This window comes from Aphelocoma coerulescens, chromosome 15 (genome assembly GCF_041296385.1).
Source record: "Aphelocoma coerulescens isolate FSJ_1873_10779 chromosome 15, UR_Acoe_1.0, whole genome shotgun sequence".
Classification (NCBI taxonomy): Eukaryota; Metazoa; Chordata; class Aves; order Passeriformes; family Corvidae; genus Aphelocoma; species Aphelocoma coerulescens.
In genome coordinates this window covers 60,027-71,750 of record NC_091029.1, presented here as the reverse complement: position 1 = coordinate 71,750, position 11,724 = coordinate 60,027, and the positions used below count along the sequence as shown (strand labels likewise).

At 49.3% G+C, this 11,724-nt stretch overlaps 3 long non-coding RNA genes across 3 annotated transcripts; all 3 read left to right on the top strand.

Annotated features, from left to right (window-relative positions):
* Nucleotides 1-2,475: 2,475 nt before the first annotated feature.
* LOC138119378 (uncharacterized) lies at nucleotides 2,476-3,355 on the top strand. The gene is made up of 3 exons (XR_011155485.1): nucleotides 2,476-2,543; nucleotides 2,687-2,809; nucleotides 3,174-3,355. It is a non-coding gene; the product is annotated as an uncharacterized lncRNA (long non-coding RNA).
* A 1,273-nt stretch (nucleotides 3,356-4,628) lies between these two features.
* On the top strand, nucleotides 4,629-5,701 carry LOC138119008 (uncharacterized). Its single transcript, XR_011155358.1, has 4 exons — nucleotides 4,629-4,779; nucleotides 4,925-4,990; nucleotides 5,069-5,104; nucleotides 5,606-5,701. It is a non-coding gene; the product is annotated as an uncharacterized lncRNA (long non-coding RNA).
* A 2,190-nt stretch (nucleotides 5,702-7,891) lies between these two features.
* LOC138119342 (uncharacterized) lies at nucleotides 7,892-8,290 on the top strand. Its single transcript, XR_011155474.1, has 3 exons — nucleotides 7,892-7,972; nucleotides 8,052-8,131; nucleotides 8,214-8,290. It is a non-coding gene; the product is annotated as an uncharacterized lncRNA (long non-coding RNA).
* Nucleotides 8,291-11,724: the final 3,434 nt, after the last annotated feature.

The window sequence follows — 11,724 nt, the reverse complement described above, 5'->3', positions numbered from 1 at the left end:
GTGGGGTCAGCGGCGACGGGGGCGGGCGGGAGGCGGGCGGGAGGCGCGCGGGCGGCGTCAGGCAGCGGCGGGGCCGGCTCTGTCCCGGCCGCGCCGCGCGGCTCCCGCCGAGTACCCCTCGACGCTGTGCGGTGCTGCTGCTGTTGGCTGAACAGGTGCCGCTGATTTGTCTGTGAGGTCGTACAGTAGCCGCAATCCCAGTTGTGCGGTGGTGCGTCGGAACTTCTGGGTTAATGTTAAGTCTTGCCATATGATTTTTACGAGGTTAAATACCAGTGAGTCTGTACCAAAAAACATTTTTCAAGATAAAATCACACAGGAATGACCTTGGCAGAAAAGCCCCTGTGAAGAAAAGCAGAAGGAAAATACCTGTAAGCAGAAACACTCACAGGTTTTTTTTTTCCCCCCAGCTGCGGCAGGGGAGCGAGGAAGCACCCGGCTTGCTGCTTTCCAGTCAGCTTTTGGCCAGTTGTTTCAGTTTCTTGTTCTCTGGAGAGAGACTGAGAGTTGAACTTTGTTTTTCCTTCCCTGGAATTCCGGATTTTCTCCCTTTTCTACTGGACTGCTTTCAACCTCAGAGCACATCAGGAGGACTTTCCATCGGGCACAGAGGGCCTGGCCCTGGGCCAAGCCCCAGCTCCGAGGAGACCAAAGGGAGGACTCTAACATTTTCCCAGGTTTTTCCTCCACAGCGAAAGATTTTATTATTTAGCATTATTTTCCTTTTCCCGTGTGTTTGGTAAATCAATAGTTTTATCTCCTTCACTTTCCTGAGAGGAAAATTTATTTTTTCCTGAACCTGGTGGGGGAGGGGTGATTGTGCCTTCTCTCAGAGGATATATTTCTAAATTTGGCCAAACCAGAACAAATTTGCTAGCTCCTGGTGGCCTATTTCTTTCTTTTCGAGGCAGAATCCCAATTTTGGCCACGGGCACCCAGACGAGGAGACCAGTCCTTTTCCACGGAAAGGAAAGCCTGGCACCCCGGTGTTTCAGGGGCAGACAATGGCCCATGTAGGGGAGGGAACGACCGGCAGGACCTTTCTCCACCTCACCGCTCCAAGGTGCAGCAGCTCCAGGTGCGACCGGCTGCTTTCAGAGGGTTACCCCGGCACACCTGCACAGGGCGCTGCTAGTCCGGAGGGGCCAATGGAGGTGTCCCGAGTGTCCCTCCAGGAACAACAGTTGGAGCATCCAGCAGGAGCTAGGGAGCAGTCAGATGCACCCAAGCACCTGAGCAGGCAGGGCAGCTTATGGGGTGCCGGGGGGAAAGTTTCAACTTTCGCCTTTTATCTTGTCAGTCCCTCCCCAGAGCCCCTAGTCCTTCCACAGTACCCCGAGAAAAGAGAGGGTTTATTAGGAAAAAAGGGGTTTAAATTGAGGGGAAAAAGCTTCCTTTTCCATAATTGTCTGCAATCAAATTGAGGGAAAATCCCCTTCCCCTGCAATTTTAATGGTATCCTTTGAAGGAAACCCTGCCTTTTTTATGCTGTTAAGGGTATCAGTTGACAGAGAATTCCCACTTTCCATTATTTTCTAGTTTAAATGGAAAGGGAAAACATCAACTGTGCTATTTCATGGGTTTGAATTAAGGGTAACTCCTGCATTTTCATCATCCTAATGTTTAAACTGAGGGGGAAGCCCAGATGTCCCTCCTTTTCAAGGGTTTGAACTGAGAGAAAAATCCCCCTTTTTCCCATCATTTGAGAGATTTAAAGTGAGGAAACCACCTCTTTTCCCAATATTTTAGAGGACTAAATTAAAGTGGAGAAACTACTTATTTGCTATTGTATTGGTTTAAGCAGAGGTAAACACCCTCTGTTTCCTCATTTTAAGGCATTCAGTTGAAGGAATCACTCCCTTTTTGAGCATTTTAAGGGTTGAAATCTGCATTTCAGGGCACTTCTACCCATGCCCCAGTACCAAATATCTCATATGGGAGCCAGCCTGGCACATACATAACCCTAACACCACCCAAGGCTGTTATATTTTATAGGGTGCTATATTTTTCTTTATCATGTATATAATCTTAATTAGAGGTCCCAATGACAGTTATACCATTCATATCATTACTATTCTTCTCCACCCCACTTAGCCACATGTAGACTACAGCTTAGCAATCATTAAGGAATGGTTATGCAAATTAACAACTAATTATCCCCCTTACCTATCTATACTGCCAAAACATAAAGTTTTATTTCTTACCCCGTCTCTGCCCTTTTGCTTGATGCAGTTGTAGCAAAAAAGAAGGTGTCATCATTTCCCTGAAGAGCTGTTTTTCTTCTCTCCAGCCCTTTACTCATCTTGAATTTAAATCAAAGGAGCCAAGCAGCTGCAGCTCCTTTGAGAGATTTTATACCTGGTGCTAATTACCTCCTCCCTTTTCCCGGGCATTGTGGGAACGAGAGGCGGGCCTGGCTAGGGGTATATTAACCCCAGCCTTTGCCACAGGCATTCATTCTCTCTCTGGGATTGACTGGGATAAGAGGTCTCCTCTCACTTCAATGAAAGGGGTCTTTCAGATTATCTCAGCTATTTTTTTCAGTAGGTGCTTTTGGCCTTTAAAGCAGTAGAGGCTTTGAAGATAGTACTAAATGCTGGGAGTATTTAAGCTTGTGATTTTAGGCTGAGTGTTCAGGGCTTGTAAGGTGCTTTTATAATTTTGGTTTTTGTTCTTGTTCTTTTAGGAGTGCTGTAACTTCTGGGTTATATTGAGTATGAAGGTTCAAATTTTTTCAGCATGTTCATCATGTCATAAAAGAGACCTACGCCATGTCAAAGGTGCCATCCAAAACTGAGGCTGCTGATAGGTAAGTTGTAGATTGCGTCTGGGAGAGGGAGCAGGGTAACTGGTTCGGGAAGTGCTGGGAAGGGCTTTGAAAGCCATACAATGGGAAAAGGTGTCTGTTTGGAGTCCCCTAGGCCTTTTCCTTGAGCACAACAGATGCATTTATGTGTCTTAAAGCATCCAAATGCATCCACCATGCTCACAGAAACGCCACATAACTGTCCCTCACTAACCCAGATGTCTATTGAAATAAAGACCACAGCTTTTTGACTCCGGACAAAGCCCCAGACTCGAGCATACTTAGGAGAGACTGAGTAGCTAAATTGCTGGGATTTGGCCCATATGCCAATAAACTTGTGCACTGATTTTGGTTTTCTTTATCTTAGCTGCCTAAGAGGCTAACCTGGCTATCTGGAGGCCTTCTGAGATGGCTAAGGAGGACTCATTTTGTGTCCAAAGTGGATTCACGTTGCCACTTGTCTTAAAGATAAGTCGGGGGCTTTGACTCAGAGATGGGATGATAGCAGGGTAGCCAGGTGGAAATTCCTGGGAGATATTTAATAGTTAGTGTAGGGCTAAGGGATGTCCTCTAAGGGGCCTCTTAGGATAGCTAAAGGCAGCGGCCCTACTTTTGTTTGCAACCGTAGGGTGTGCAGTGCAGAGCAGTTCCAGCCTGTGTTGTGTTGTCTAGCATGTCTTTGGGGTCCCTTGGATCAGCTATCTCTGCCTTTTCCCCTCGAGGACCTTATTGCAAGCATTGTTTATCATCTCTAGGTTCTTGAACTTTCGCGCTTCTCGGCATGACGCCGATATCGTTTGTTCTTTTACTGGTGGGCTTGGCCGTGTCTCGGAATCACATCTCAGAAGCCTCGAGTCAGGCGTCTTTTGTGTCCTTTGTCCCGGCAGTATTGCCATCCATCCTTTCCAGCCGTGAGTTGTAATGTCCTGGGGCTTGTAAGGATATGAGGAGTGTTCTGAACGTAGCACTGTGTCTTGGGGTGACTCGTGGCCATCTTGATCATCGTGACCGACTGTTCTTATAACAGGTCACTCTGTTACAGTCTTGTCTTCTGCTCCTTAGAGCTTCCTCCATCCACTGTTGCCATGCCATCAGTTGTCTCTTTTGGCGTCATCTCGGTCCTCGCCATCATTCTTCTCCCCGAGAGCTTTTTTTATCATTCTCATGTCACGCTGTTTGTAGCCTAATGTGTTGTTTGTGTTTAGCCTGGAACTGCTCTGCCCTGTAGAATAGAGTGGGGGGGTAGGTGGAATAGAAAGAAGACTTTATGGGTAACCTTTACCTTTGCGCAACCACCCGAGCCACACCTCAGACGGAGCAACCACGGCCAGTCCGTGCAGGGTTCGGCGGGAATGGTATGGCAGCATCTTGCAGTTTTCTAGTCCTTTGTCTTAATGCATGCTGTTGTCAGATCCTAGGCGGTTTGCTTTGAGAAATGAGAACCTGGGAAAGGTTAAACTTGCCCTGTGTGTGTCTAAGTGACTTTGACAAATAATTCTTTTGCAGAGGGATACGATGTAAACCCGCTACAAATGGAGGAGGCCAGAGGAGCACGGCGACGAGGCGGGTCGGCACCCAACCTCCTAGCAAAGGCCTGACTTTCGGCTCTATGTTTACTTCATTGTTTGGTATTTTGTTTCATTTTGAAGATGTGAAGTGCTTGTCACGGCTGGGTGTTGGCACCGGGGAGATCGTAAGCCAGCTGGGTACCGGCAACAGAGATAAGTATTGATTCCAGCACAGACCTAGATGCTACCAGAGGTGTTACACTAGTCATAAAACTATAAGCATCCTTTGGGTTTTTTTGTGTTTTACAGGTGGTCCACAGCATTCAAACCACTATTCCAAAATGACAGAGATCACAGTCAAGTGGTTTCAGATGGAAACTACCACGGCCAACACAATGCTTTTGGACCCTACATCGATACCTGCCTTTTCCTTTTGTTTTGCCCCTTCTCTGCTGGGAAGGTCAGGTAACCATTCTGCTTTTCAGGGAAGGTGCAAACGGTGGTTGGGGTGTAGTTTGGCCTCTAGATGGTATTCCTGGACTGACACAAGATGGCTGGAGCTGTTAAGTTATCATGCGCCCCTTTAACTTTTGTTATCACTTTCTTTCAGATGCAGACAGATTAAATTAAATGGGGCAGAGCGCCCCATACCGGGTGAGAGGGCTCACACAGGAAGGTCAGTCACCATTTGCCTTTGCAGAGCAAGTGTAAATGGTGGCTGTGTTACAGCATTTTTCTTTGTCTTTATTTTTAGGAGGGAAAGCAAGGTCTCAGCAGTCAAGTGAGCGTGGTAAGCAGTGACCGGTGGAAAGAAAAAGTTGTTATTCCTTGGGTGCCAAGTTCTGGTACAGCTCTAAGCATCCATTGTCATTTGTGTGTTTTAGGGGGTCCACTTGTATTATGCCGAGCTCCCTCACCGACTGGCCGATGTACCTGGCTCGCTGCCCTCATGAGCCCTCCCAAAGCATTATGGGACTCTATGATGAAGCCTTTGCCCTTTCCATTCAAAGATACTGTCCGGGCAGACTTTGGCAATGGCTGAGAAGTTGGGGTCAGTCAGGGAGGGAGGGGGGAGGAGTGAGGGTCTGCTCAAGTCTCAGCAATGCCGCATCACCTTGTCTCCTCTCAACCCAGGGATACCCTGGGGTGACGGCGTCAGCCTTGGAGCGTGGCCAGAGCGTGTGGCCCCAGGACCCCGGCCTTCTTAGGAGACAATGAGTAGTGGAATTGTTGGGTTTTGGCTAATGTGCCACTAAGTTCAAGCCTTGATATTTGGTTTTCTTTATTGTAGCTGACTATGAGACAACAGCCTGGCAACGGCAGGAGCTTCCTGGATGGCCAGGCGGCCCTCTTTTGCACCTGAGGAGGATTCACCTCCCAGGATGTCTGAGAGATAAGTTGACGGGATGAAAGCGGGGTGTTGGGTAGGGGGTTGCCGGGAGGGATTTTTGTGTCAGCTTTGGAGATGCGGCTACCCACAAAGGGGCCCCTTAGGCCACATAAAGGGAAAGTCTCACTTTTGATCACAATGACAAGGTGTGCAGGGCAGAGCAGTCCCAGTGTGTGTTGTGTCACTTGTCTATTGTGTGTTCTGTGTCTTTTGGGCATCTTATGTCTCATGTCTTTTGCCTTAGCCCTTTGATGTGCTTGTGGTCATTCTTCTCGCCGAGAGTTTTCTCGTTGCGTCCCCTCCTTTGTCATCTGCTGCATGCAAATCCTGCATGGGATTTGGCCTGGAGCTGCTCTGCCCTACTGCACAGTCTGGCCTATAGGTATAATAGGGCAGGGCTTGGGGACTTGGAATTTGTTCTGTAGGGTGTAGTTTGGCCTCTAGATGATATTCCTAGATTGACACAGGATGCCTGGAGCTGTTAAGTTATCATGCAGCACTTTGACTTTTGTCATCACTTTCTTTCAGACACATATGGATTAAATCGGTGGCAGAGCACCCCACACCGGGTGAGGGGTTCCTGCAGGAGGGTCAGTCTTTGCAAGGCAAGTGTAAATGGTGACTGTGTTCCAGCATTGTTCTTTGTCTTTATTTTTAGGAGGTAAAGCTAGATCTCAGCAGTCAAGGTCAAGTGAGGGAGGTAAGCAGTGACCAGTGGACAGAATGACTTGTTATTGCTTGGGTATCAATTTCTGGTGCATCCACTGTTATTTGTGTGCTTTAGAGGGTCCACTTGTATTATGCTGAACCTCCTCGCCAACCAGCCAATGGACCCAGTTTGCTGCCCTCGTGAACCCTCCGGAAGCATTACAGGACTCTGCAATGAAGTCTTTACATTTTCCATTTGGAGCTACCATCCCGTTGCCTTTGGCAACGGCCGAGGAGTTGTGGCAAGTTAGGGATGGAGGGAGGAGCATTGAGGGTCCGCTCAAGTTTCAGCTCTGCCACATCACCTTGTCTCCTCTTAACCCCAGTATACCCCGCAACGATGGCGTCAGCCTCGGAGTGTGGCTGAAGTGTGCGGCCCGAGAAGCCCAGCCTACATAGGAGATGGTGAGTGGCAGAATTGTCCGGTTCTGGCCGAGGTGCCACTAAGTTTGTGCACTGTTGTTTGGTTTGGTTTTGTTTATTGTAGCTGACTAAGAGAGAACAGCCCGGTGATGGCAGGAGCTTCCTGGACGGTGAGGCTGCCTTCTTTTATGCCTGAGGTAGATTTGCATCCCTGGATATCCGAGAGATAAGTCGAGGGGGTGAAAGCAGAGTGTCAGGTCAGGGCTCGCCGGGAGGGAACATTGAGCCAGCTTCAGAGATGGGGATGCCTAAGTAGGGGCCCCTCTAGGCCCCATAAAGGGAAAGTCTCACTTTTGATTAAAATGCTTATGTGTGCAGAGCAGTCCCGGTGCATGTCATGACACTTGTCTGTTGTGCGTTCTGTCTCGTTTGGGCATCTCGTGTCTCATGTCTTTAGTCTTAGCCCTACAATGTGCTTGCAGTCATTCTTCTCACCGAGAGTTTTCTCTCCTTGTTGCATCGCCTTGTTTGTCATCTCCTGTGTCACGGGTACCTGCATGGGTTTGGCCCAGAGCTGCTCTGCCCTGCTGCATACCCTGGCCTATAGGTGTAATAGGACAGGGCCCTGGGACTTGAGATTTGTTATGTAGGGTGTAGTTTGACCTCAAGATGTTATTCCTAGATTGACACAGGATGGCTGGAGCTGTGAAGTTCTAATGCAGCCCTTTGACTTTTGTCATCACTTTCTTTCAGATGCAGATGGGTTAAATCCATGGCAGAGCGCCCCCCACCGGTTGAGGGGGTTCCTGCAGGAAGGTCAGTCACTGTTTGTGTTTGCAGGGCAAGTGTAAATGGTGGCTATGTTCCAGCATTGTTCTTTGTCTTTGTTTTTAGGAGGTAAAGCCAGATAGCAGCAGTTAAAGTGAAGTGAGCAAAGTAAGCAGTGACCGGTGGAAAGAAAAAGTTGTTATTCCTTGGGTGCCAAGTTCTGGTACAGCTCTAAGCATCCGCAATCGTTTGTGTGTTTTAGGTGGTCCACTTGTATTATGCTGAAGCACCTCCATGACTGGCCAACGGACCCGGTCTGCCACCCTTGTGAGCCCTCCAGAAGTGTTACGGGACCCCGCGACGGAGCCTTTACCTTTTCCATTCAAAGGTGCTGTCCAGGCACCCTTTGGCAACGGCTGGGTAGTTGTGGTGAGTCAGGGAGGAAGGAAGAGTGAGGGTCTGCTCAAGTTTCAGTAATGCCGCATCACCTTGTCTCCTCTTAACCCAGGAATATGTGGCGATGATGGCGTCGGCCTCAGAGCATGGCCAAAGCGTGCGGCCCGAGAACCCTGGCCTTCTTAGGGGATGGTGAGCAGCGGAATTGTTGGGTTCTGGCTGAGGTGGCACTAAGTTCGTGCACTGATGTTTGGTTTGGTTTTCTTTATTGTAGCTGACTAAGAGAGAACAGCCTGGCAATGGCAGGAGCATCCTGGACAGCAAGGTGGCCTTTTTTTGTGCCCGAGGAGGATTTGCATCCCTGCACGTCCGAGAGATAAGTCGAGGGGATGAAAGCGGAGTGTCGGGTCGGGGCTCACTGGGAGGGAATATTGAGTCTGCTTCAGAGATGGGGATGTCTAAGAAGGGGCCCCTTAGGCCCCATGAAAGGAAAGTCTCACTTTTGATCACAAGGCTGAGGTGCGCCAGGCAGAGCAGACCCAGTGCATGTCATGTCACTTGTCTATTGTGTGCCCTGTCTCTTTTGGGCATCTCATGTCTTCTGTCTTAGCTCTTCAATGTGCCTGCAGTCATTCTTCTCACTGAGAGTTTTCTCTCCTCATCCCTTCACCTTGTTTGTGATCTCCTGTGTCACAGGTGCCTGCATGGGTTTGGTCTGGAGCTGCTCTGCCCTGCTGCACAGTCTGGCATATAGTTGTAATAGGACAGGGCCCTGGGACTTGAGATTTGTTATGTAGGATATAGTGTGGCCTCTAGATGATATTCCTAGATTGACACAGGATGGCTGGAGCTGTTAAGTTCTCATGCAGCACTTTGACTTTTGTCATCACTTTCTTGCAGATGCAGATGGGTTAAATCTGTGGCAGTGCGCCCCCCACTGGTTGAGGGGGTTCCCGCAGGAAGGTCAGTCACTGTGTTTGCAGGGCAAGTGTAAATGGTGGCTATGTTCCAGCATTTTTCTTTGTCTTTATTTTTAGGAGGTAAAGCTGTATAGCAGCAGTCGAGGTCAAGTGAGCGTGGTAAGCGGTGACCGGTGGAAAGAAAGTTGTTATTCCTTGGGTGTCAAGTTCTGGTACAGCTCGAAGCATCCGTTGTCATTTGTGTGTTTCAGGTGGTCTGCTTGTGTTCTCTGAACCTCTGTGACTGGCAGACCCGGCTCGCCACCCTTGTGAGCCCTCTGAAAGTATTATGGGACTCTTTGACCAAGCCTTCCCCTTTTCCATTCGAAGGGTCTTTCTGAGCAGCCTTTAGCAATGGCTGGGGAGCTGCAGCATGTCAAGGAGGGAGGAGGAATGAGGGTCTGCTCAAGTCTCAGCAATGCCACATCACCTTGTCTCCTCCTAATCCAGGTATACCCTGCAATGACAGTGTCAGCCTTGGAGTGCGGCCAAATCACGCGGCCCAGGGACCCTGGTCCTATTAGGAGACGGTGAGTAGCAGAATTGTCGGGTTTTGGCTGAGGTGCCACTAAGCTAATGTACTGATGTTGGGTTTGGTTTTCTTTTTTGTAGCTGATGGAGAGAGAACAGCCCAGTGATGGCAGGAGCTTCCAGGATGGCAAGGTGGCCTTCTTTTGCGCCCAAGGCAGATTCACATCCCCAGGCATTTGAGAGATAAGTTGAAGCTTGTGACCCACAGAGGGGGTGACATCAGGTTACTGAGTTGGGACTCGCCGGAAGGGATTTTTGAGTCAGATTTGGAGGTGGGGATACCCAAGAAGGGGCCCCTTAGGCCAACATAAAGGGAAAATCCTGCTTTTGATCACAATGCCAAGGTATGCAGGGCAGAGCAGTCCTGGTGCATGTCACTTGTCTAGTGTGTGTTCTCTGTCTTTTGTGCATCTCGTGTCACAGGTGCTTTGCCTTAGCCCTTTGAGATGGTTATCGCAAATGCTGGGCGTTATTCTTAGCATCTCTGCTCTTGGTGTTCCTCAGTGTGGTGCTGATACCATTGATCCTTTGACTCTTGAGCTTGGAGATGCATCAGAATCGCATCTCTTTAGCAGTGTGGAGTCAGGTGTCTTTTCAGGTCTTGTTCTGAGCTGCATTGACAGCTGTGCATCAAAACAATCCACTAAAGGGGATGAGGACTTGTGAAAATGCAAAGATAGCTAGAGGATTCTGCCTGTACAACTCTCAGGCATCCATCTTTGCGGTTCTTGGATAAAGCCTTTGTGTTAGCATCCTCTTCTGCCAGGGTTCTTGGAGCCCTGTCGCCTCACCGTCGGTCTCGCTGCGGTCATCTCATTCCTCATTTGCTTGGTCCTTGTCATCATCTAGCCCAGAGTTTTCTCTCCTTGTTGGGTCCCCTCGTTTGTCATCTTCTGTGTCACGGGTGCCTGAGTGGGTTTGGCCCAGAGCTGCTCTGCCCTGATGCATACTCTGGTGTATGGGTGTAAGAGAACAAGGCCTGTGGACTTGAAATTTGTAATGTAGGGTGTAGTTTGGCCTCTAGATGGTATTCTGAGATTGACACAAGATGGCTGGAGCTGTTAAGTTCTCATGCAGCACTTCGAATTTTGTCATCACTTTCCTGCAGATGCAGACAGGTTAAGTCTGTGGCAGAGCGCCCCTGTACCAGTTAAGGGGGTTCCCGCCAGGAAGGTCGGTCACCATTTGTGTTTGCAGAGCAAGTGTAAAGGTGGCTGTGTTCCAGCATTGTTCTTTGTGTTTGTTCTTAGGAGGTAAAGCCAGATCTCAGCAGTCAAGGTCAAGTGAACGAGGTAAGAAGTCACTGGTTGTAAGAACCACTTGTTATGCCTTGGGTGCCAAGTTCTGGTACAGCTCTAAGCATCCATTGTCATTTGTGTGTTTCAGGTAGTCCCCTTGTATTACGCCGAACTCCTCGCCGACCGGCCGATGGACCTGTCTCGCTGCCCTCCTGAGTCCTCCGCAAGTATCACGGGACTCTGCGATGAAGCCTTTACCTTTTCCATGTGAAGGTACTGTCCGGGTAGCCTTTGGCAACAGCCTAGGAGTTGTGGCAAGTCAGGGAGGGAGGGAGGAGGAGCGAGGGTCCACTCAAGTTTCAGCAGTCCCGCATCATCTTGTCTGCTCTTAACTCAGGTATACCCTATGATGATGGTGTCGGCCTTGAGGCGTGGCCAAAGCATGTGGCCCGAGGACCCCGGCCTTCTTAGGAGACGGTGAGTAGTGGAATTGTTGCGGTTTGGCCAATGTGCCATGAAGTTCGTGTACTGATGTTTGGTTTTCTTTATTGTAGCCATCTAAGCGACAACAGCCTGGCGATGGCAGGAGCTTCCTGGATGGTGAGGCGGTCTTCTTTTGCGTCCCAGGTGGATTCACAACTCAGGACATCTGAGAGATAAGTCAAGGGGATGAAAGCGGAGTATCGAGTTGGGCCTCCCTGGGAGGGATTTTTGTGTCACCTTTGGAGATGGGGATACCCAAGAAGGGGCGCCTTAGCCCGCATAAAGGGAAAGTCTTGCATTTAATGACAATGCTGAGGTGCACAGGGCAGAGCAGTCTGAGTGCATGTTGCATCAATTGTCTATTGTACATTCTGTGTCTTTTGGGTGTCTTGTGTTGCAGGTCTTTTCCCTTAGCCCTTCGATGTGCTTGCAGTCATGCTTTCCACCATGAGTTCTCTCTCCTTGTTGCATCCCCTTGTTTGTCATCTCCTGTGTCACGGGTGCCTGAGTGGGTTTGGCCCAGAGCTGCTCTGCCCTGCTGCATTCCCTGGCATATCGGTGTAATAGAACAAGG